The 20129-nt window shown below is 50.9% G+C and overlaps 1 protein-coding gene across 1 annotated transcript in view; it reads right to left on the bottom strand.

Moving 5' to 3' along the window:
• Positions 1–20129, bottom strand: part of PTPRQ (protein tyrosine phosphatase receptor type Q) — an 855789-nt gene that overhangs the window by 503464 nt on the left and 332196 nt on the right. The gene's annotated exons all lie outside the window — the stretch shown is intronic.

Here is a 20129-nt window from a genome sequence, read left to right as displayed (position 1 = left end):
GTACTATTCACAAAGTGTAGGGTAGTTTTGTATTGACTAGACACACCTGCCCACACTGTAACACTACCACCACCAAAGGCTCTGTCTGATTATGCATAGCCCTATCCTTGACGTCTCCAAAATTGTTGGTGGCCATCATTTATGCTCAGCATGAACTAACTTTCATCAGTGAACAATACTGAGGCCCACTGGTCCCTCATCCAGCGTTGATGATACTTGGCAATGCAAGACTGGTCAGGTGCACTTGCAGTTTGTGTAGCACGCAGAACACGCTGATGTAAGTAGTTTTGAATGGTCTGACATGACAATTGGGTGCCTCTCACCTACCTTAAATGTGCCTGGAGTTGTGTGGCATTCATCATCCGGCTCCAAAGGGCATTGCTCACAATGAAGCAGTCATCAGAGTGTGATTTGGCCAAAGGATGCCCACTTCCAAGCTTTTGTAACTCTACCAGTTTCTATATCTCTATTGCAACCTGCTGATGACACTGTGACACTCTAAGCTCAGTGGCCACTTCAGTTTGAAAACATCTTGCTTTAAGCCTTGCAATGGTGAGATGGTGAGGTGCTATTGATCAATTGTTAGGTGTCCTCTTGGTCTCATGAGATCTAAATGTGAACAGCACGATGAGTACTGTTTAAACACACCAAATTTAATTGATCCCCGAAATTTATTGGGTGATTAATGGATCAAACACCTCTTGGGAATTTTGCCTTTAAGCTACTTGTTAGAGAACAGCAAGTTGGGCAAAATATGCTAAAACATTGAACAGATGGACAAGTGCATTGAATACATTAGAGAAGGTCACATTAAGTCCACCTGAAAAGGTTAGAGGGCATTTAAAGGGAACCTGTCATCAGAAAATTAGCTATAAAGCTAAAAGTTCCCCCCTCTGCAGCTCCTGGGCTGCATTCTAGGAAGCTTCCTATAGTTTTTTTGGCACCTTTTATACCAAAATAAACACTTTGTAAACTGGTACCTTTTCGTATGCAAATTTCTAAAATCGTCCATGGGGGCGGGCTGCCTGGGGTCCGTTGCTGTCCTCCTGTAGATTTACGCCGCCCCCGAACGCTGAATTTCAAAAGCTCAGGATGCCGCCCCTGGGTGCCCGTGGTCCCGCGCATGCGCTGTTCCACTGTAGCGGTGCCATGCACTGCGTGCACGTGTGACCGCTAGTGACGCTTTGCGCGGGCACGAGGTTATGGGCGGCGCTGTGAGTGTCATCAGTAAGTGCCGCCCATAACCTCGTGACTGTACTTTCCCCTATGACTCCAGCGTTATGCGCAAGCGCTCGCTGGCCAGATGACTGGATGTCACCTCCTTCCCATCCTGCTCAGCAGCAGGAAATAGATGGGAAGGAGGGGACGTCCGGGCATCAGGCCAGCGAGCGCTTGCGCATAACGCTGGAGTCATAGGGGAAAGTGCGGTCACGAGGTTATGGGCGGCACTTACTGATAACACTCACAGCGCCGCCCATAACCTCGTGCCCGCGCAAAGCGTCACTAGCGGTCACACGTGCACGCAGTGCATGGCACCGCTACAGTGGAACAGCGCATGCGCGGGACCATGGGCACCCAGGGGCGGCATCCTGAGCTTTTGAAATTCAGCGTTCGGGGGCGGCGTAAATCTGCAGGAGGACAGCAACGGACCCCAGGCAGCCCGCCCCCATGGACGATTTTAGAAATTTGCATACGAAAAGGTACCAGTTTACAAAGTGTTTATTTTGTTATAAAAGGTGCCAAAAAAACTATAGGAAGCTTCCTAGAATGCAGCCCAGGAGCTGCAGAGGGGGGAACTTTTAGCTTTATAGCTAAAATTCTGATGACAGGTTCCCTTTAAGGATCATCCTGAAATTTCATCCAAAATCTAAATATCCCAAACTTTTTGTTAGTATTGTACATAAACAAAATCAAAGTCCAAGTTATTTCATTGCTTGTACAGTGATATTCAGGGATTGTATCCCCTTCAGCGGGATTGGAGAGAAATAGATCATCTGAAGGGGGACAACAAATAACTCAAAAGATATAAGGCGAGCACCCACCTATTCTCCCTCCTAACATCTCACATACTAGATGAGTTGCTGTCCTCCTGTTTTGTCGATTTTCTTTTTGCATCTTTACACAGCAATAACAGCTGATGGGAAATCAAGTTCTTCCATCTTGTTCAGAGATTGCTGTGTATTTCTATGGATCAAAGCTACATACTCTTCTACTACTCACACTGCATCAATGAACTGCAGGGAAAGTGTGCCGCCCCTGCAGCGGATCGAACTGCTCGGGTCCGGGGGTTGCGATTACTCGTGGCTCGAGGGTCTCTGGACCCGGGGGCTAGGGGCCACACTCAAATGGAAGAGGGGAATAATTACAGGGGATTTGGTATAGTTCGTGATGCCACCCATGGTGTACGATAATTGGGAGTACCGGCGCTGCCGTTGGGAGTACCTGGAGTGATGGAGTGGGGCTGCAAGATGACGTTACCCTCCACGGGTAGGGGTAGGCTCCGTGACTCTGGATGGTGATGCAGGGACGCAGTGCAGGGGTCAGTCGGGTACTCACTCAGCAATGAAGCAGACGCTGACAACAGGGTAAACCAAATCTCTGGCTGCCGTTGCCTCTCAAGGGGAGCTCGTCCAGGTCCAGTCCCCTGAAGCACTGATGGTGATCCGTAACCTGCCTCTTGGCACAAATTTAGATTGTCCATAGTGGCCCGGTAGCTTGGAGCTATCTGGGCCCCGCTCCCCACTGTGGTTAAGTGAAGGAGTGTGCTCTCAGGGTCCACGCTTGGGATTTCAGTGGGCCGCTTGCTAGGAAAGCCCTATCCCCCTCTGTTACGGTTGCTGTGGCACTGGAGACTATGTTTGGATTTCTTGCTACTGCACATGTGCAAGCGCTGGAGACTAAGTCCTATCTTGGAGCCATTGCACATGTGCGGGTAACATCATCGCTGACACGAGGTCACATGTCTCTGACACCATCTAAGCTGATTGGCCGCTGGTCAAGTGCTTGTGACATGTGGTCACATGTCTCTGACAACTTCTATGCCGATTGGTCGCTGGTCATGTGCTTGTGACGCTTTGCTCGGTGATAGGCCAGCGTGATGTCATTACTGTCATTCTGGCAGCGGATTGGCTCTGGTGTCCTCCATCTTGGATGAGGCACAGAGTCTATATAAGACCCTGACGCACGCCGCCCGGTGTTCAGTCCTCTTGGTTCATGCATGAGAGTAGACGCTCTGTGCACGTCCCTCTAGGCATCTCTCTGTCTATGCTAGGTGAGCGCTACCGGCAGGGTAGCGTTCTTATACCTTACAGCTTCGGCTGCGGTCCGTATCCTTACCTTTAGTGGAGCGGACATAGGCAGGTGGTGCCTGAGGCACATGGTTCGGCTGGGCCTTGTGATTCTACTCGTAGGTGGACGTTGCCGCTAGGGTAACGTTCCTTATACTGCGTCTGGCAGTTGTTCGTATCCTCGCACTCTAGGGGAGCGAACATAGGTAGGAGCTTTGTGCGGCTTATGCTGCTGTCCGTCTCTTTTGCACCACTAGTGGAGCGGACCTAGGCAGGTGCCATATCTAGTGGTTCGTGTCCTCGCACACTAGTGGAGCGAACGCAGGTAGGAGCTTTGTGCGGCTTACGCTGCTGTCCATCTCCTGGCACCGCTAGAGGAACGGACCTAGGTAGGTGCCATTTCACACTCACTGCTTTTGTCTCCGTGACCATTAACAGAGACCATACCACACACCCTCCAAGTAAGGGAGGAATTGCTTTATTTTCTAATTATATTTCTCTGTGAGTTTAACAGAGGTATTGCACTCTGCACTTGTGCTATTACTATTTACAGTGGCACACTTATATACCCATTATCCTCTGCCATAGTCTGCAGCAGAGTCTTTGCACGGTGGACCCTGACTGTCTGATATTCCTTTGGGTTTTATTATCAGACAGCCCCCTGTAACATTAGGACTGAGCCAAGGGTCTGGCAGTTATGGCAGAATATCAGCAGTTACACCGTTACATACAAGTACTTGAGTCGCGGCTCAAGACTATTGAGGATAAACCTCAGACCATGGTGACATCTGCACATGATCCTCGACTTGCTCTGCCAAACAGGTATTCTGGCGATGCCAGATCATGTCGTGGTTTCATTAGTCAGTGTCAGATACACCTAGAGGTCAACTCTTCTCGCTTCTCTACGGGGAGGTCCAGAGTAGGCTTTATCATATCCTTACTTCAGGACAAAGCCTTAGAATGGGCGACTCCCCTATGGGAGTGCTCTGATGTGGTTACTCTGAGGCATCAAGACTTTCTTGAAGCTCTTAAAGCGGTATTCATGGGTCCGCAGGTTACCCATGATGCGGCCCTGAGACTGTTAGATCTATATCAGGGTTCGTTACCACTAGGTCTTATGCCATTGCTTTTAGAACTCTGGTGGCAGAACTAGATTGGCCAGAAAAGGTGTTGATTCCTATCTTCTGGAGAGGGTTGGCAGGCTATGTCAAGGATGCCCTTGCTACTCGTGAGGTCCCTGCTTCTCTGGAGGACTTAATCACTGTAGCAACAAGGATCGACGTATGCCATAAGGAACGTAGACTCGAGGTCTCTTCCTCATGCCCTAAGCATCGGGTTATTCCAGTTGTTGAGGGTCCACTACCATCTTCCTCAGCATCTGAGACATCTCCCACTCCTATGGAGTTAGGTCATACGTCCTCCAGACTACGCAGGTCTGGTCCTCCTATATGTTACGTATGTCATCAGGCTGGGCACTATGCCAACAAGTGTCCTAGCCATCAGGGAAACTCCCAGACCTAGTAACCATTAGAGGGGGGTTACTAGAGACGTCTTCTGCACCCTCTAAGTGTAGTATCCCAGGTCAGCTCTCATTCTCTGAGAATATATGGCCTATTATGGCTTTTGTGGATTCCGGAGCTGACGGGACTTTTGTGTCCTCAGGATTTGTAAAGAGACACAATATTCCCTCTATCATGTTAGAGGCGCCTATTCCTGTCCGTGTTGTTAATGGGACTATGTTGCCTGACTCCATTACATTGAGGACAGTTCCCTTGCGCCTTTCCCTGTCTCAGGGTCACATAGAGGAGATTTCTTTTCTTGTTTTGCCTGAGGGTATAGACGACGTTCTTCTGGGTCTCCCATGGCTTCGGACCCATGCTCCTCTAATTGACTGGGAGTCCGACAGCATTATTAGTTGGGGTTCGAAATGTCAGTCCCGATGTCTTCCCTTACCACCTAAGGTCATTGCGGTTGCATCAACTGATCTCTCTCCCATACCTACACCCTATTTGGATTTCGCTAACGTGTTCTCCAAACAGGGTGCTGAGGTTCTTCCACCCCATAGGCCGTATGACTGCGCCATAGACCTTATCCCAGGTTCGGTTCTACCTAAGGGCAGGGTTTACCCCCTGTCAATACCTGAGTCGGAGGCCATGTCGACCTATATAAGAGAGAGTTTAGAGAAGGGGTTCATTCGTAAGTCTGTCTCTCCCGCGGGAGCTGGGTTTTTCTTTGTTCGGAAGAAAGAGGGTGATTTGCATCCCGCATAGATTACAGGGGTCTCAACGCAATCACAATAAAGAACAAATATCCGTTACCTTTAATTTCGGAGCTCTTTGACAGACTAAGGGGAGCTCAGGTTTTTACGAAGTTGGATCTGCGGGGTGCGTATAACTTGGTACGAATTCGAGAGGGTGACGAATGGAAGACCGCTTTTAACACCCGAGACGGTCACTATGAATACCTCGTCATGCCTTTTGGTTTATGTAATGCACCTGCAGTATTTCAGGACTTCGTAAACGATGTGTTCAGGGATTTACAGTTATTCTCAGTAGTGGTGGATCTGGACGACATCCTGATTTTTTCTCCTGATCTGGAGACTCATCGTCAGGATGTCGTTCGTGTCCTTTCCCGTTTAAGGGAGCACTCATTGTTTGGTAAACTCGAAAAGTGTGTATTCGAGCAGTCATCCTTGCCTTTTTTGGGTTACATTATCTCACAAGAGGGTCTGGCTATGGATCCTGCGAAGCTCTCTGCTGTCCTGGAATGGTCCGAACCTCATTCCTTGAAGGCAGTGCAATGCTTCTTAGGATTCATAAATTATTACCGTCAGTTCATACCCCATTTCTCCACTTTGGTGGCCCCTTTGGTGGCCTTGACTAAGAAAGGTGCTAATTCAAAAGTCTGGTCTACTGAGACATCCCAGGCTTTTGAGGCAGTAAAAAGACACTTTTCAACTGCTCCCGTTCTTCAAAGACCCGATGAGAATAAGCCCTTCCTCTTGGAGGTTGATGCCTCTTCAGTGGGTGCTGGTGCGGTCTTGTATCAAAAGAACGGTGTAGGTAGAAAAAGGCCATGTTTCTTCTTTGCTAAAACCTTTTCACCAGCAGAGAGAAACTATACCATTGGGGATAGGGAACTGCTCGCCCTGAGATTAGCCTTGGAGGAGTGGCGTCACTTGCTAGAAGGAGCGAAACATCCTTTCCAGGTCTATACAGACCATAAGAATCTGACGTACTTACAAACCGCTCAGCGTCTGAATCCTCGCCAAGCCCGCTGGTCCTGTTTTTCTCCCGCTTTCACTTCTCCATCAACTATCTGTCTGGGAGTAAGAATAACAAGGCAGACGCCCTGTCTTGCTCTATGGTTTCTACCCAGGAAGAGATTGACGAACCTAGTCTTATCCTTCCCTCCAGGGTTTTTCATACGCTCTCCCCTGTGATGTTAGACCAAATCCCACCGGGTAAGACCTTTGTTCCGCCGGATCGACAGAATGATATACTGTCGTGGGCCCACACCTCAAAGGTGGGTGGGCATTTTGGTATTAGACGGACACGAGAGTTACTCGAGAGGTGGTATTGGTGGCCACACTTAGCCAGCCACGTCAAGAGATATGTCGGTTCCTGCTACTCGTGTGCTCACAACCGTCCATTACGGCAGAGACCGGCTGGGCTCTTGCATCCTTTACCAGTGCCAGATAGACCATGGGAGGTGGTAGGCATGGATTTTGTGGGTGATCTTCCGTGTTCACAGGGACATAGATTTGTGTGGGTCATTACGGACCATTTCTCCCGGATGGTTCATCTCGTACCGTTATCGAGAATCCCATCTTCCAGGGTACTAGCCAAACTATTCCTCAAGCATGTCTTTAGGCTTCACGGGATGCCAGATCGTATCATTTGTGATAGAGGCCCGCAATTTGCTTCCCGTTTCTGGCGAGATCTTTGTAGCCTTCTGCAAATTGAGTTGAATCTCTCTTTGGCATACCATCCGGAGACCAATGGTTTGGTTGAGTGTACCAATCAATCCATGATTATATACCTTCGACACTTTGTTGCTGAGAACCACGATAACTGGTCCTCCCTCCTACCCTGGGCAGAATTTGCTCTTAACAATTCGCTGGCTGAGGCCACTGGCAGACACCGATCGTACTCAATAATGGGCAACACCCTAGGGTACCAGTACCGTTTCCCGCTGCTGCACCTCCTCCTCTTGTGGCCGACTGGGCAACTAATGCCAGAGAGGTTTGGGATCGGACTCAAGAGTTGATCCAAGCAGCTAAGGACCGTATGAAGACAGTGTCCGATCGGTTTCGTCGCCCGGCTCCTGTCTTTTCTCCAGGGGACTTTGTGTGGCTCTCTGCAAAACACGTGAAACTTAGAGTGAGCTCTGTCAAATTTGCTCCACGCTTCCTGGGCCCTTATTAGGTTCTTCGATAGGTAAATCCTGTAGTCTACCAATTGAAGTTACCCGTCCATCTTAGGATCCATGACAAATTCCATGTTTCACTGCTAAAGCCGGCTATTTTACCTCACACTCGTGAAGTGCACTCTCCTGCCTCTGATTCCTCTCGCTCTAGCTATGAGGTATGAGCCATAGTTGGTTCTAAGATGGTTAGAGGGCGCAGGTTCTACTTGATAGATTGGGAGGGCTACGGCCCGGAACATCGCTCTTGGGAGCCTGAGGATGCTGTCCATGCTCCCGACTTAGTTGCCAATTACCTGCGTCGCAGGGAGGGGGGCCCTTGAGGGGGAGGTACTGTTACGGTTGCTGTGGCACTGGAGGCTATGTTTGGAGTTCTTGCTACTGCACATGTGCAAGCGCTGGAGACTAAGTCCTATCTTGGAGCCATTGCACATGTGCGGGTAACATCATCGCTGACACGAGGTCACATGTCTCTGACACCATCTAAGCTGATTGGCCGCTGGTCATGTGCTTGTGACATGTGGTCACATCTCTCTGACACCTTCTATGTCGATTGATCGCTGGTCATGTGCTTGTGAGACTTTGCTCGGTGATAGGCCAGCATGACGTCATTGCTGTCATTCTGGCAGCGGATTGGCTCTGGTGTCCTCCATCTTGGATGAGGCACAGAGTCTATATAAGACCCTGACGCACGCCGCCCGGCGCTCAGTCCTCTTGGTTCATGCATGAGAGTAGACGCTCTGTGCACGTCCCTCTAGGCATCTCTCTGTCTATGCTAGGTGAGCGCTACTGGCAGGGTAGCGTTCTTATACCTTACAGCTTTGGCTGCGGTCCGTATGCTTACCTCTTAGTGGAGCGGACATAGGCAGGTGCCTGAGGCACATGGTCCGGCTGGGCCTTGTGATTCTACTCGTAGGTGGACGTTGCCGCTAGGGTAACGTTCCTTATACTGCGTCTGGCAGTTGTTCGTATCCTCGCACACTAGGGGAGCGAACATAGGTAGGAGCTTTGTGCGGCTTATGCTGCTGTCCGTCTCTTTTGCACCACTAGTGGAGCGGACCTAGGCAGGTGCCATATCTAGTGGTTCGTGTCCTCGCACACTAGTGGAGCGAACGCAGGTAGGAGCTTTGTGCGGCTTACGCTGCTGTCCGTCTCCTGGCACCGCTAGAGGAACGGACCTAGGTAGGTGCCATTTCACACTCACTGCTTTTGTCTCTGTGACCATTAACAGAGACCATACCACACACCCTCCAAGTAAGGGAGGAATTGCTTTATTTTCTAATTATATTCCTCTGTGAGTTTAACAGAGGTATTGCACTCTGCACTTGTGCTATTACTATTTACAGTGGCACACTTATATACCCATTATCCTCTGCCATAGTCTGCAGCAGAGTCTTTGCACAGTGGACCCTGACTGTCTGATATTCCTTTGGGTTTTATTATCAGACAGCCCCCCGTAACACCCTCGTTGCGCTAGTGCCCCGATTCTGGAGCTGGTGGGAACAGTCCATAAAGGCCCTGTCTTCCGCAGGTTAATTGCCGGGTCGCCTAAAACTTCTCCCCGACCTAAGGTCCGTGTACCCTGACGTGCCTTCGGTCCCGGACCGGTGATAGGACCAGGCTGTTGACCGTCCTCCTCGACGGGTTCCAAGCATCTAGCCTCAATCCCCTGCGACCGGAGGTCCGACTCCTCTAGGTCCACACCACCGTCTGCGACCTAGTTTACTTCTCACCTGGGAGCTACAACTCCCAGCTTCCTCAGGGCTCCTCTCAGCTCAAGGACTACCACTCAACTGCTCTTGACACCTCTCACCTCCCTGTCTGACCACTAGGTGGGCGGCCCTATTCCTGCTTAAGCAGCCCACTGGTGTGCCTGAAAGGTGTGGTGCAAAGAGTATCTAGGATTTGTGAATGCTGGTGGAGGCAGTATTGCAGGATAGAGACCCAGAACCATAGGGGGTTGAATATTGCACGGGGAGGGCAGTTTGTGCAGTACCCTGTGATGACCTGAATAGTCCAGGGGCGTCACAAAAGCATCATTTACCTATTGAGAGAATCTGAACATAAAGCACATTCCTAATATATTAGCCAATGTTTATCCAAATGAGAAATACATGTAAAAGGATATTGCTACATAATGTAAGCAAATCTAAGTGTACTAAGAAATTGCAAACTTTAACCTTTCCCAAACATATTATAAAAGAATTTGACTTGCTTTTCATAATGCATATGAATGTACTGTTCAATGATGTGCTGTCTACACGGCATGATATGAGATGATCAACAATTAGGTAAAATACTAGAAAATACATACTATGTATCCTCTTCAACTACGTCTATAGCAACAAGCAATCTCTTGTTACTCACACACTATGAAGTTGCGCAATACAAAGCATATTTTACATGAAATAACCCATGCTATGGGGTTTTATGTAAAAATAAAAGGATTAAATGGTAAAAGATGAAAACCATTAAATTGCATTCTTATAACTCATACTACTGAGAAATGAACCTGATAACATTAGAGCTGGCAGGATAGAGTAGGTGATGAAGTACTCGCTCATGGTAGACCTTTGGAGCAAACAACAGAAGCTACTTTTCTTCTGGCACCTCCATGTGTTTTGATTTTGAGGGACTTCTTCTTTTGAAGCCAAAAAAGCTTTCTGCATTGTGGTTTAATAGCTGCTTTATCAGACCACAGGTTAGGTAGAGAACAGCAGCTAGATATTGGGCACTAGACATAAAACAGTAGCACGCTATATTTAATCAAACTCTTTAATATGAAAATATGGCCCAATACAGAGCATGCGAAAAACACTACGGATCTGATTCATAATTTGTGGGGGGCATTTTTCTTTCTTGCCTTTTGGGATTAGTTGCTACTTTTGGTACCAAATTCTTCAAAATGGTGTACAAAATTCAGGAATTTGGCGCAAAATCAAAATTTTTTTTTTCAGTCTTGAACTGTTTAGCTCCAAAAGTCACACATATCATAAAATAGCACAACAATTACCCCAAAATACTGGAACACTCAAAACTATAACAGGGGAGACAGGAGTGGAGTTGCGTTAACTATTGTGATGTTTAGTGGCAATTCTTGAATCAGAAGAAAACATCTGGAATGTTTGAACTCCGCTCAGAAAATATAAAACAGTCGAGCACATATAAATAGACTAAAACAAGAGTCTCTAATAGAATAATTAATTGGGTGCAAACAAAGAAGGCACAAAACTGGAGAAAAAAACGTCTCAAAGGCAATAATGAATTGGAGCCTTAAGCTGGTGTCACACACACCGACAACGACAACGACGTCGCTGCTACGTCACCATTTTCTGTTAGTCATTTAAAATGATGCAAATGCAATCCCAAATGCTAAAGAATTAACGTGGATCAGTTGTCTCTGGCTGCTCAATGGACGGCTCAAAATCCCTTACCTTCCAAAATCCCTGTGACGCTTTTTATTAGCCCCCATGGTGCAACATCATCTGTGTATCACGCTGCAATGATGATGTTGCACCAGCACATCCAATCAAAAGCATGTTGGGAATCCAAGATTTGCAAGCCTTCTGACTACTGACTTGGCTTACTGACTACTGACTCTAGTAGTGATGCTTCTCTGATCCCTCACTGGTCTCTCCATTCTGGAGTTAAGCAGTGAACTGCTAAATCAATACTGCAGCTGTCAAGTTTCGACACGTCATCACCAGAGGACAGGATAAAAAAACAGAGATGGCAATTGGGAAGGTATGTATACTCCAAATTTGCTACAGATTTTCAGATGATCTGCAGCAAAAATTATAACACAAGGATTTGATTGCAGATGCCCCTTCACTTTGTCTTATCTTATTCCTTGGTTAAACTTGGTTAAACTTGATGAATGTCTTTTTTCAACAGTATTAACTATGTCTGCTATTTTTTTCATAAGGCCAGAGTCACACTTGCGAGTGCCTCGCGTGTAACTCGCGCGAGTCTCTCTTTGAATCACCCGGCACGGACTCACACTCTCCGGACAGAAGCATCTCAGCTGCATAGACATACATGCAACCGACCCGCTCCTGTCAGGAGAGTGCGAGTTCGTGCCGGGTGATTCAATGAGAGACTCGCGCGAGGCACTCGCAAGTGTGACTCTGGCCTAAAAGTCAATGGTGAACAATCCACAACAAAAATTGAAATGCTGCAAATTTAAAGCACCACTCCAGCAGTGTTTTTTGTTTTCAGCGCTGGAGTGGCGCTTCTAATTTAAAGAAGGGCAGTGAGCCCCATAGGGGTGAATGGACCCCATGACGATCGGGAGGGTGCAAGGTTAGGAAAGGGTTAATAGGTTTGCATGGGATGGGGGATGTGTGGGAGTACAGGATTGGTAGTAGGGAGCTGTAAGGGGATTGGGGGGGAGCAAGGAAGGGGTGGGGTGTTGGGAGAGGTATAAGAGAGGGGGGTGTGCTGTTTACCTCCCCTTTCGTCGATAGATCTTTGTGTCCCAGGACGTAGTGCTGCTGCTGCTTCCTGCCTTGGCTGCCCTTGCTGAACTCCTGGAGATGGTGCGGGGGGCATCCGAGGTCGTGGGAGTGGATGCCCTGAGGCAGCAGCTGGCAGCGGTCTGTGGGGCTGGAGCGGCGCCGCCTGCTGTTCCAGCGCCCGGGCCGTGGCTACGTGCTCGGCGGGCGCGACCGCCGGAGCGCTACTCCCCCAGCTGGAGGGGGAGAATCAGATCAAGGAGCCCCTGCGGGGACCCTCCGGAGCAGCGGCGGAGCCCTCCAACTAACCTAGGGGAGCAGCCGGCCACCGGGAGGAATCTGCGACGGAGATCCCGTGGGTCGGGGGTGGGCGGAGCCTCTGCGAGGCCCACTTCCGGTCCGCGGCCTGCGCAGCACCAGACCGGAGCATGGATGACGGCAGCCCCCAGTGATGTGCCGGCTGGGGGTGGCGCTCGGCGTGCCGGATTGCCGGAGGAGACTCCCTGCAGGCCGCAGGGGAGAGCAACAGGACGGGGGACGGGAGCGGATGTGAGCGGCGAGGTCAGGAGATCGGAGGAGGGGTACGGTGGCCCGCAGGCACAGAGGAGATCGGTAGTCACGGTCCCCCCCGGCGAGGAGCGTGCTGGGGGTGGGTCCCGGCGAGGAGCAAGCTCGGCACGGCCTTCCGGCAGTCGGCAGGGAGGGAGCCCACTGAGGACGACAGGAGAAGGGGCGGCGCAGCAGGATATCACGATTACAGCGGGAAGAGACGGCGGCAGGGCGCCACGGCGGAAGAAAAGGAAGAGGTCAAGCAGGAGTCGCCCGGACGAGCGGGGTGCGGTGACCGTGGGGGTCGACGGCCGCCAGGTGCGGGCTGTCCCCTCGCTGGTCCCCCCTGAGGATTTCGGCAGCGCATCGGACTCCAGCGAGGAAGAAGGAGCAGCGGCAGGTCGGACGGAGCGGCAGCTGGAAGATCGTGGCACGGCTGTTCCGGCGTCGACTCAACGGCAGCCTGGTGAGCAGACAACAGAAATGTTACATGCTGTGGGTAGCGCGGGCGAGGGCGGGGGTTCCGTCGCGGGACGCGTTGCGCTGGGGGCGAGTGCGGTCGGGCAGTCTGGTTTACCGGGTCCAGAGTTTTGGGGGCAGCTTTTGGGGGTGTTGCAGGGGTTGTCTGCGGAACGGGGTAGTCGGACTGGGCCTGGGGCTCCGGTGGGGGCGTGGGTGGGCCCCACGGAAGTGGTGCGGACAGAAGCGCCGGTGCGCGATGTTGCGGCGGGGGACACGACCTCGGCGGCAGGTACGGGACAGGGGGCTGGTGGGGCGGCTTCCGTGGGTGCGAGTAAGGAGGCGGAAAAGGAAAAAGAAAAGGAGGATGAGGTAGTGCGTTTGGATGATAGGGCACGGAGTGAAATTTATGTGTGCTTTGAAGGGCAGTTAGGGGTTCATTTAAAAAAGGAGGTGAGGGAAAAGATTTGGAAGGGGGAGTATGTGGAAATTTTTTCCCTGCTTCCCTTGGAAAAGTTTAATTTGGATAAGGTGAAACCTAGTGATACAAAAAAGGAGAAGGAGGATGAGGAAAAACGGCGGTATAGGTTGATCCCGAGGACGTTTACTAACTGGCTACAGGCCTTTGCTATCTTAGCCAGTGTGATCGGGGAAAAGGAGCCGGAGCATTGTTCCGCCCTATTTGGATATATGGACGCGATAGGGGAAGCGTATAGAGTATACGGCGGTTTGGGGTGGTTGAGATATGATGAGCAGTTCCGGCAGCGGAAGGCTCTGCGGCCGGGAGTCCAGTGGGGCCACAAGGATATTTCTTTGTGGATGCGGTTAATGACGGCGCCGGCTCAGCCCTTTCGAGGGGGTGCCGGGAGCCCGGGTGCGAGTGGCGGGTCCTCGGCTGGACAGAAAAAGGGAGCTTGTTGGCAGTATAACGAGGGACAGTGTAAGTTCGGGGCCTCTTGTCGGTTCAGACACGAGTGTTCCGGATGTGGAGGGTCCCACCCTCTGGCCAGGTGCTTCAAGAAAGGCAAAGGAAAGGCGGGGGAGGGGTCTGGAAAAAGGGAGGACGCCAGTGAGGGTAGAGGCGATGCTTCCCTATTTAAGTAGATACCCGGATGTGCGGGCGGCGGAGTTGTTGGAACGTGGTTTTACAGAGGGCTTTCGGATTCCGTTTGAATCTGAGGCGCCGGTGTTTCGCCCGGGAAACTTGCGGTCCGCAAAAGAACATCCGGCGGTGGTGAAGGAAAAGCTGCAGAAGGAGGTGGAGTTGGGGAGGATGGCGGGCCCATTCCAGGACCCACCATTCTCTAATTTACGGATTTCCCCCCTTGGGGTGGTACCTAAGAAGGAGCCGAACAAATTTCGGCTCATTCATCATTTATCTTATCCGGCGGGATTGTCGGTGAATGATGGGATATCACCGGAATTGTCGGCGGTATGTTATGTATCGTTCGATAGGGCCTTGGAGCTGGTAAGGGTAGCGGGGCGGGGGGCCCTGATGGCAAAGGCGGATGTGGAAGCAGCTTTTCGTTTACTCCCGGTGCATCCAGAGAGCTTTCATCTCTTAGGGTGTATGTGGGATGGTGAATACTATGTGGATCGTTGCCTGCCGATGGGCTGTTCCATTTCGTGTGCTTATTTTGAGGCATTCAGTACGTTTGTGGAATGGGTAGTCAAGGAGGTGGCAGGAGTCCATTCGGTGATTCACTATTTGGATGACTTCTTTTGCGTGGGTCCGGCGGGCTCTTCGGTTTGCTCCTTGTTGTTGTTTACGTTAGAGCGGATCGCGCGGAGCCTGGGTATTCCGTTGGCAAAAGACAAAACAGAAGGGCCGGTGACGGTATTATGTTTCTTAGGTATCGAAATTGATACACTGGCAAAGGAATGCCGGTTGCCGGAGGGAAAGCTGTTGGATTTGAAGGCGTCGGTGCGGTTCTTGTCTCAGGCCAAGAAGGTGCGGTTGCGGGAGTTGCAGTCAGTGCTCGGAAAATTGAATTTCGCTTGTCGCATTATGCCGATGGGGCGGATATTTAATAGGAGACTGGCGAGCGCAACCGCAGGGGTAAAAGCTCCAAATCACTTTGTCAGAGTGACAAAAATGATGAAAGGGGATTTGTTGGTGTGGGAGGAGTTCTTGGACCGGTACAACGGTCGGACCCTTTGGATGAGCGAGGCGGTGTCCAATAGCCAGCTGGAATTGTACACGGATGCGGCTGGGGCGACAGGTTTTGGAGCAATTTTTCAAACGCGCTGGTGTGTGGGAAAGTGGCCGCGGCGGTGGGTGGAAGCAGGTTTGGTGAGGAATTTGGCGCTGTTGGAATTGTTTCCCATTATTGTGGCGGTGGAGTTGTGGGGCCCTGTTTTTGCTGGAAGAAGGGTTTGCATGCATTGTGACAACATGGCGGTGGTGCATTCCATCAACGCACTGTCGGCAAAATCCCCGCCGGTTGTGGGGTATTTAAGGCATCTAGTGTTGCGTTGTTTGGAGTTAAACATTTGCGTGGTGGCTCGGCATGTGCCTGGGATTCGCAACGAGGTGGCTGATGCGCTATCACGGTTTCAGTTTTGCAGGTTCAGGAAGCTGGTGCCGGAAGCGGACGCGGAGGGGGAACCTTGCCCGAACTGGCTGTGGGACCTGGCATCGGTGTAGCTTTTGAGGGAATTCGGAGATCGGTGTCTGAGGCTACTTGGTGCCGATATCAGGCGGTGTGGCAGGAATGGGCAGAGTTGGAAAGTAGGGAGTTCATGGAGTCGGGTTACCAGGGTCGAGTGTTGGGGGTACTGATGTTAATAAGTGGGGATTTTTCGGAAGGCAGGTCTGTTTCGGTGATTGGTTGCAAGTTGGCGGCGTTGGCCTTTTTGTTCCAGATGCAAGGGGTTCGGGACGCGACTAAGGATTTTCTGGTGCGACAGGCGATGAAGGGTTTTCGAAAAGGGGCTCAGTCGCGTGACTGTAGGCGGCCGGTGTCATTGCCATTGTTGGTGCGTTTGGTGGGGTGTTTAGGGGAGTTGTGTTCGTCTCCTTATGAGCGGGTGTTGTTCTCGGTAGCTTTTGTACTGGCGTTTTTTGGGGCCTTTCGTATTGGCGAATTGGTCAGCCCGACTAAGCAAGCGATGGGTGGTTTGCTGTTGGGTGATGTGATGCTGGGGGAGGATAGAGTGGAATGTCGGCTTCGTTTTTCTAAGACGGATCAGAGGGGCCGGGGGCGCTTAGTAGTGTTATACGCTTTACCGGGGCACCAGTTGTGCCCAGTGTTACATGTGTCAGAGTTTTTAAAGGTGCGCGGCGGTTACCCTGGTGTTTTTCTTAGACATACGGACGGATTGGCTTTGTCGCGGTATCAATTCAATGCGGTGCTGAAGATGGCTCTAGCAAGGGTGGGGGAGGAGCCACGTGAGTACGGGTCTCACTCCTTCCGGATTGGGGCGGCAACGGAGGCCGCCAGGTGGGGTTTGAGTGAGGATTGTATCCGGCGGATTGGGAGGTGGGAGTCTTCCAGGTTCCGTTTGTACATTAGGCCTCACTTGGTCAGGTGATGGTCAGGGGTGGGGGATTCAAGGTTAGTGTTAGATGCCGGTTTGTGGGCAATTTCTTGTGCTGTTGCTGTTTTTATTCGTGGTCTTTGTATTTTATAGGTCCATGCCTTGTGTGGATCCTCGGGCACTCCTATGTGTATTGGGGAGCGTTACGGGCGGATGTGCGGCGTGACGGTCGGCAGCTCGGAGTGTCGGTGTCGGAAGCTCGAGTAAAGTGGCTCGGAATTCGGGGCATGACCTGGGGTAGGGTGCGCCCTGAGGTGGCTTATTATAGCCGTATGGATCGTGTCCCTGATGTGTTAATTTTGCATGTGGGAGGGAACGATTTGGGAGTAAGGTCGGCGAGGGAATTGAAAAGGGATATAAAGCTGGACCTGTTACATTTGTGGAGGGCGTTCCCGGGCATAGTTATCGTTTGGTCGGACATTATAGCTCGGACGCAGTGGCGTTTTGGGAGGTCGGTGGACCGTATTAATAGGGCTCGGAGCAAGCTGAACCGGGCTATTGGCAGGTTTGTGGCGAGAAATGGTGGGTTGGTGGTGCGGCATAGAGAATTGGAGGAGTCCACGGAGCAGTATCTAAGGAGAGATGGGGTTCACCTGACTGATGTGGGTCTGGATTTATGGATGTTGGGTTTGAGGGATGGCCTAGAGCAAGCACTGGGGGTGTGGGGGGCCCGGGCCAAGTAAGGGTGTCACTTGGCCGGCCTGTGGCGGGGTGGTAGGTCCGTCTGAGAGGTTGGGAGTACCGACAGTCGGCTTGTTGGTACGAAGTCGCTCAAGGGGAGTGGCTTCGGAGTGGATGGGAACTTGTGGGCGGAGGTCCCGCAGGTTCTGGGTAGGGGTAATTAACGATGGAACGTTGTTACCCCTCACCTCGGGCCGGGTGGTCACGGCCGAGGTGGTCCTCTGGGCCGGTTTGGAGGTTACGGCCGGGGGGTTAGGAATGATGGTTTGCCTCTCGGACGGATCTATCGGTGTTTCTGGTTATACGGGTATATATGTATAAGGTTAAGTTTAACAATTGAGTGGCATGTTGGGCCACAAGTTTGGTATACATATATACGGTAAAATAAAACTGTGGCCATTCCTGCAATAAAGTCGTGGTTCTCGTCTTCATTTAGGTAGATATGGTACGGGGGGTGTGTTTTACAGGATAACCTGCTTATCCCTTATAGATGCGTCAAGTCTTTGCCTCAACTCTCATACTTACTTTACAGCCTTTTCTCCTTTTTCAGCTTCTGTGCCACGGCACCATCTTGTGACTGAAATTTCTGACAGGCTAAAAGTCATAAGTTACGTCACAATTTCTCAATGCAAGTTTGTGAGAGCAAGAACAAGGCTGTCATAGACTTGCATTGAAGAATGACCTCCGGCATGCTCCATGAAACATTGGCATGAGCTAAGAAGTCAAAAACTGCTAGAGACTGATGGGAGAGGCAGTGCTAGAAGGTGAAGACGGTGGCTAGTGAGTATAAGACAGGGGCAGGAGACTTACGACGGCTTTGCACACTACGACATCGCAAGTGCGATGTCTGTGGGGTCAAATCGAAAGTGACGCACATCCGGCGTCACTTGCGATGTCGTAGTGTGTAAATCCTAGATGATACGATAAACGAGCGCAAAAGCGTCGTTATTGTATCATCGTTGCAAGCTCCGACCTTTCCATAATTTTGCTGCAGCGATGGTACGATGCTGTTCCTCGTTCCTGCGGCAGCACACATCGCTGTGTGTTACGCCGCAGGAGCGAGGAACTTCACCTTACCTGCCGCCGGCGGCTATACGGAAGAAAGGAGGTGGGCGGGATGTTTACATCCTGCTCATGTCCGCCCCTCCGCCGCTATTGGCCGCCTGCCGTGTGACGTCGCTATGATGCCGCACGACCCGCCCCCTTAGGAAGGAGGCGGGTCGCCGGCCAGAGCGACGGTCGCAGGGCAGGTGAGTGCATGTGAAGCTGGCGTAGCGATAATTTTCGCTACGCCAGCTATCACAAGATATCGGACCTGTGACGGGGGCGGGGACTATCGCGTGCGACATCGCAGCATCGGCTTGCGATATCGCAACGTGCAAAGCCCGCCTTAGATTAGAAGCACCACTCCGGCAGTGAAAAAAAAACCCAAGATGCTCGAATGGTGCTTTAAATATTCACAATGACAAATTTCTTCTAAACGTTTTGCCTCACCAAAATGAGGACTGTTAAAATCGTATTCACTTTGTTTCTAATTTATTCTTCGTATTTCCGTGTGCAGGTAAAAATTTAAAATCACATAATTTTCATTTGGATAAATCCTAACTCTTCTTTGAATTGTTTTCCTGCCGTACATCTTAAGAGAAAGGTCACATGTGACAAGTTCATTCAAAGGATCGAAGTTAATGTTGATGTATTGATTTTGAGAAAGGACTGAACCTGGAGGGACGGTGTTCACATTAACCCTTCACGTTGTTTTAACTGTTTTCACGTTAATGCTACCATTGAAATTACTGAGCAGTCAGTAATATAAAAATGATACATTACTGCCAAAGATTATAGGTATAATGACTTTAGCTGGACACTGATGTGGTTAACTCTGGTGGGAGAGGTCTGTTCTGTTGTGCCTTGTTCCAGGGAGCACACTGCTTTATCATAGTGCGGATTCCTCCGGAACGCCGCCAGTAATAGTTTCTGCTCTGCAGCGTGCGCAACTGGGTCTTTTGAGTTAGCCCTGATCCGTCCCACTGTACTGTTTGTTCGCCCTGTCTACATGACCCCGGTCCCATTCTGTGTCTCGTTTCCTCCCCCTACTTGTACTTACTTGCTTTCTTGGCCTCTGACCTTGGTAACATTTACTGACTTCGGCTCTGCTTCCCCTGTTTGGCTTTTGATGTGACTTCTCGGCTCCTGACCCTTTTTGCCTCCACTTGTTTACGGCTTGCTTGCTCCCCCCTATATGGGCGTGACATCCTGATTTAGACTAAAGGCCGCTTTACACACAGCGGTATCGGTACCGATATCGCCAGCATGCGTACCCACCCCCATCGATTGTGTGACACGGGCCAATCGCTGGCCATGTCGCACAACATCGCCCGGACCCATCACACGGACTTACCTTCCCTGCGACGTCGCTGTGACCGGCGAACCGCCTCCTTTCTAAGGGGGCGTTTCGTTCAGCGTCACAGCGACGTCACAGCAGCGTCACTGAACCGCCGCCCAATAGAAGCGGAGGGGCAGAGATGAGCGGGAGGTAACATCCCGCCCACCTCCTTCCTTCCGCATTGTGGCCGGGACGCGTTGTCACACGGAGCGATGTGTGCTGCCGCAGGAACGAGGAACAACTTCGTTACTGCTGCAGTAATGATATTTGAGAATGGACCCCCATGTCACCAATGAGCGATTTTGCACGTTTTTGTGACGATGCAAAATTGCTCATAGGTGTCACATGCAA

Source organism: Anomaloglossus baeobatrachus, chromosome 4 (genome assembly GCF_048569485.1).
Source record: "Anomaloglossus baeobatrachus isolate aAnoBae1 chromosome 4, aAnoBae1.hap1, whole genome shotgun sequence".
Taxonomy (NCBI): domain Eukaryota; kingdom Metazoa; phylum Chordata; class Amphibia; order Anura; family Aromobatidae; genus Anomaloglossus; species Anomaloglossus baeobatrachus.
This window is presented reverse-complemented; position numbering and strand designations above follow the sequence as displayed.